Here is a 6,013-nt window from a genome sequence, read left to right on the forward strand (position 1 = left end):
TGGGCCATGTATCTTTTTAAGATGTGAAAGTTGTATTTTTGGTTATTAGATTTTTGTCAGATACGTGTTTTGTGAAGATATTCTCCCAGTCTGTAGTTGGTCTTTTCACTTTTTATGTGAAGTCTTTTGATGAACAGATGTCTGTAAGTTTTATAAGATCCCATTTATTTGTCTTTACAGCTTGCCTCTGATTTTTCTTCTATAGAATTTTATGGTTTTAGTTTACATATTTAGATCCTTAAAGCATTTTTGTTTTGTGTATTATGTGAGATGTGGACCCCATTTTATTTTTCTGCATGTGGAAATTCAATTTTCTCACCACCTTTTGACACTCTACTTTCTCCATTAAATGGACTTAGCACCATTGTCAAAAATCAACTGACCACTGATAGGTGGGATTCTGTACTCTAACTTCTATTTTATTGGTCTGTGTCTATTGCTGTACCAGTACCAGGCTGTTTTGGCTACTGTATATTTTAAGATTAGGAAGTGTGAATGACAGATACAGTTTTTAACCATTATGAAATACCAAAACCATATTTTCAAGCACTCATTTGCTTAAAGGTCATTTGATAGTGATAATTTTGTTGCCTAGACCTAAATTGCTTCTGTATGTTTGTAGGTATGTGTGTGAATACATACATATTCAATTTTACATATATACCAGGGGGTGCAAAAAGTTCATGGAGAATTTCCATGATCTTTTCATTCCATGTCCCACAAACTTTGTAAAGCCCCTCTCATATGCAAACACATTCATAGACATTTTATGATGCTCTCAAGGAGGTGGTATTTTTTGTTTTGTTTTGTTTTGTTTTTTATGTTAACCTTAGGGAATGCATCCTTTTAATAACTTTGCCCAACTCTCTCCCATGTCTCTTCGAAACCATTTCCCTCAAAAGCTGAAGGGTCATCAGTTCTGGTCAGTGCAAGGTTTTTGCACCTTTGCTTTTCATGGCTGCTAGCAGCTTAGCATTCATGCCCATGCCTTTAAAAGTAAGTCTGTATGGGTTAAGTCAGCTGAAGTGGCTCTGAGGTTAGACAGTCATTGTTCAACTCCTGGGCCATCAGTGGACAGGTTAGGAAAGTGATTTGGGTTTCAGTTTATTCATCTTAGATAGGAATTACCTTACAGCCATCGAGTGGATCCCGACTCAGCGACACGGTCGTTTCTAAGGCTGTAAATATTTATGGGAGCAGAAAGCCTTATCTTTCTCTCATGTAGCAGCTGGTAGGTTTGAACTGCCAACTTGTTAGCATCTAGGACTTATTGTCCAATGCCACCAAGTCTCCTTAGAAAGGTTAAGTGTCTTTGAGTCAGTTCTGACTCATAGTGACCCTTCATAGGGTTTCCAAGGAGCAACTGTTAGCTTGTGGTTAGTGGTCCAGTGTTTATCATACGACACTGAAACCACACCAGGACTCCTTAGATAGAAATAGTACTACGACACTGAAACCACACCAGGACTCCTTAGATAGAAATAGTTCTATCTATCTCATAGGGTTTTTCTGATTAAATGAGCTTTATCTATTTAAAGTCCTTAGCATATTCGGAGTCCTGGTGTTATGTTGTAGTATAAGCACTGGATTGCTCATGAAGACCCAAGTGTATCTGAGTAGAGCTGTGCTCCACAGGGTTTTCAGCGGCTGGTTTTATAAAAGTAGGTTGCCAGGTCTTTTTTCTAAGGTGTTTCAGCATAGACTCGAACCTGCAAAGTTTTATTTAGCAGCTGATGGACTCTAAAAGAACCATTCAGAAACATTCAAAGCCAAATGAAAGGACAATTTGCTTTCATTGATACATTATCTGGAATCCTGGTATGATGCTATGGGATCAGCACTGAACTATCACAAGGCCAGCCATTCAGACCCACCAGCTGCTCCTCAGAAATCCCATACAGGTTCGCTAGGAGTTGGACTGAACTCGATGACAATGACAGTATATCAGACACACCAATTTAATTGATGTTCATTACTACCACATACTTCATATCTGTGCCCTTAAATGTGAATACAGGTGTTGAACATAGTATTTACCACTTTCTGTTAGTCAGAAGTTGGGTTCCCTGTGACAATTTGAGCTATTAAGTTCTTTTCTGGATAAAGCAGTCTTTTGTTGAAAGTGATTTGCAAATATTTACACTCTGTCTGTGGTTTGCCTTTTCAGTGTCACAAACCCAAAGGTTTAATTATATCCAATTTGTCATTGTTCTGTTATGGTTCATGCTTTTGGTGTCATGTCATACTCTTTGCCTAACCCTGGTTGGTAAGGATTTTTCTCCTAAACAGGTTTTAGTTTTTTATTTTACTGAGGTCCATGATTCACTTGAAGTTCTATATTAGCCATGTCATGTTTCCTATTATCAATGTTGCTTCCAGTGTTCGTTTGCGTCACTCTGATTTATGCATTTCATCTTTTGAAATGTCTTTTCACAGGTACTAGGAAATACTGACAGCAGTTCCCAGATGATTTTAACTGAGTATATTTGGAAGGCATTTATAGGTCACTGAGTTGGAATCAACTTGATTGCAATGGGCTTGATTCGTTTTTATTATTCTCTTGAGCTCTATCTTTTAGCATGTCATTACACTGCAGGTAATTCCATCCAGTTGAAGTCTGTGTTTGGTGGTGGCTATGTATTTTGGAGTCGGTTCTGACTCACAGTGACCCTGTATAGGGTTTCCAGGCTATAAATCTTGAAAAGAGCAGAAGGCCTCATCTTTCTCCTTCTGAGCGTCTGGTAGATTCAAACTGCTGAGTTGGGTAGCAGCCCAACTCATAGTCCACAACGCTGCCAGAATTCCTTGATTGAATGTTAGGTGGAAGCTCTGAATTAGAACCAATTGAAGGCACCTAACATGCTAACAAAGACCTGGTGGCACAGTGGGCAAAGGCTCTGCTAAACCAGCTGTTCTGTGGAGAAAAATGTGACTGTATGAGCAGCTCTACTCTGCCCGTAAAGGGTGCTTTGAATCAGAACCAAGTCTTAAGAAGTTCCAAAATCTCCATTTAATACAGCAAGAATTTTCTTATTCACGGAAAGACACAAGTTAGGCATCTTTAGGGTGGTGGTTATGTGCTATGGACCTGGTTCCGACTCATAGCGACCCTGGACAGGGTTTCCGAGGCTGTAAATCTTTACGGAAGCAGAGTCTCCTCTTTCTCCCACGAACAGCTGGTAGTTTTGAATTGCTGACCCTGAGGTTAGCAGCCCAATCTTAACCGCTATGCTACCAGAGCGGGCCCAAATTTTACTGTAAAGGGGATTGCCCTATAGGTCAGAAAGTGGCAGAGTAACCCATACCAAATAAATAACACCACTTGCTTTCATAGCACCCTTGAACTAAGAATGTTAAACGTCTTTGAGTTGGTTCTGACTCACAGCAACCCTGTAGTGTTTTTGAGGAGCAGCTGGTGAGTTTGAACTGCTGACATGAGTATTGAAACAGAATCGTTTTGGCGTATTTAAATGACTAAGAAAGTATTTGTGACAGCAGTATTTTAGTGTCCATAAATGAAGGCTTACTAAGACACAGCCACATTTGTTTATGTATCATCTATGGCAACTTTTGTACTACAAGAGTCTAGATGTGACTGAGCATGCATATGCTCTCATTGCTAATTATTACCACTTGTGTACTACAGGCTGCAGTTAGAATTTGCCAACTATCATTACCACTGCATACCCATCATGTAACAATGATTGTGAGGATGGCACCTGACCAAGAAGCATTTTGTTGTGCATAGGGTTGCTGAGTCAGAACTGACTTGATGGCATTTAAGAATCTACCATGTCAAAATGAGAGATTTCAGATGCCATGTTTTTACGCAAAACGGAGTGTGGATTGTTACCTAGATGGCAATGCACTGTGTATATTTTGCAACAACTTGCCAGTTGTACTAAAAGGACGTAAAATGTGTTAAAATTACCAGATCAAACACTCATTTCCAATTCACAGGAATAGAGCAGCGAATTTTAAATGTACTGTATCTGGCATGGTGCTGTAGGATGAAGTACAGGATCACAAGGTCTGTTTGAACTACAAGTTCAAACTCACCAGTCGCTCCTCAGAAACCCTATGCTGGGTCGCTATGAGTCGCCATCGACTCGACAGCACTTAACAAATTATCTCACTACAAAATTTCTTCACAAATATTTAAGTGAAAATGAGGTTGCAACCAAAAATTTTTCCAAATGGCTATTTATCAGCAGAGCGTGCTTTACTTGTATCTGATTGCAGCAGCCAAAGAAATCTAGAGAAAAATCAACAATTTTAAGTCTTAGCTTTTAGAACAACTGTTTGAAGTGGAGACACTGGAAGCAAGTCTGTATGAAAACATGGCAAATTCTTATGCATGTTTTTTCTTGGCTCTTGAGCTAATGTTAGCAGTACTGTTTATGCCAAGTACTAGGGTAACCAACTTTCCCAGTTTGCCTGAGTTTTTTTTGGTTTTAGTACTGAAAATCCCAAGTTCTGGGAACCCCATTAGTTCTGGACAAGTTGTCTTATCAATGATCAAGAAATTAGCCTGTCTGAAAATTCTGTCCTAAGAACATTTTCAGTACAATCCTAAGTGAGATCTGAGAGGTTTAACAACTGGGTCATGTGAACAGAAAAGGCAGCCTATGCTGTTAGGTACTACAGCATCATTCCAACCCTCTGCACAATAGAATGACAAACTGTCTGGTCTTACACTATGCTTTGAATTGTTGCTTGAGCCCATTGTTGCTGCCATGTGTCAACCCATCTGGTCAAGGGTCTTCACTGACCATTCACCTTACTAAGCATGATGTCATCCAGGAACCGATCCCTACTGACATCGTGCCCAAAGTCTCTTTCTATCCTCATTTCTGTGTAGCATTCTGGTTGTTCTTCTGATAGTCCATACTTTCAATATTTTTCATCCACACTGCATCGATTCTTCTGTGGTCTTCATTGTTCATTTGTTCAACTCTTGCATGCATTACGTTAAGTGCCATTGAGTTGGTTTCAACTCATAGCAAATAGGTTTTTAGCAACAGCCGGAGGGTTTGAACTGCCTACCTTGTGGTTCACTGTCCAGTGCTTATCAGGAGCACCTTGGTCCTCAAAGTGAGATCTGTGCTTTTTAATACTTTAGAAGTTTTTTTTTTTCCCCAACAGACACGTCAAATCACCGTATCGCCTGATTCTTGAATGTGGCTTCCAATGAGTGTTGTGGACACAGTATGTTAGCAGACTATCCTAATTCCATTGCCTGGCCTGTCAGTTTGTTGCAGTGTGGTGGCTTGCGTGCTGCTGGACGCTATGGAATCAGACTGGTCACTGCAGAGGGATCTTATGTTTTGGGAGGTAAAACACATTAGAATTACATTTGTGTGTACCTGATGCTTTCTCATAAGGGAGAACCAAAGGAATATGCATACCCACAAGGTTTAGAGATGGTTCAGAAAGGGAGGTAGTTGTTACCTGGTTCAAAAGCACATTTACATTTTCTTGTTAGGTATTATTCTAAAGGTATACTCTGCTATTTAATTCTGTTTGCATTTTGTATTAAACATCTAATCCAATGTTTTATCATATTAAAGATTTATTATTTGCTGAAAATACGTTTGGAAGCAGTGGATGTTCTTATGAAGGAATGTCAAAAAGTTTGTGGAAAACGGAAAGAAAGTATAAGATTTTTTCCATGCATTTAAAAAAAAAATGTTTTATTGTGAATTATGTGGTAGTTTACATGGGAGAACATTCATCCTATTTTATACCATTTAAAAATACGGAACGCTTCACAAATTTGCGTGTCATCCTTGCACAAGGGGCCATGCTAATGTTCTCAGTATCGTTCCAGTTTTAGTGTATGTGATAACGAAGCAAACACTTACCATGAATTCTTGAAGTCCCCTGCATGAACTTAAGAGTATAGTTTATACAAAAGTACATTTCAAGGAATCATAAAATTAATAAATAGTTGAGAAAGCAAAAAACCTACTTGCTTTACTTGCAGGCAGAGAATGGTAAAAGTTTAATTGTT

This window comes from Chrysochloris asiatica, unplaced genomic scaffold, assembly GCF_000296735.1.
Source record: "Chrysochloris asiatica unplaced genomic scaffold, ChrAsi1.0 scaffold00123, whole genome shotgun sequence".
NCBI lineage: Eukaryota > Metazoa > Chordata > Mammalia > Afrosoricida > Chrysochloridae > Chrysochloris > Chrysochloris asiatica.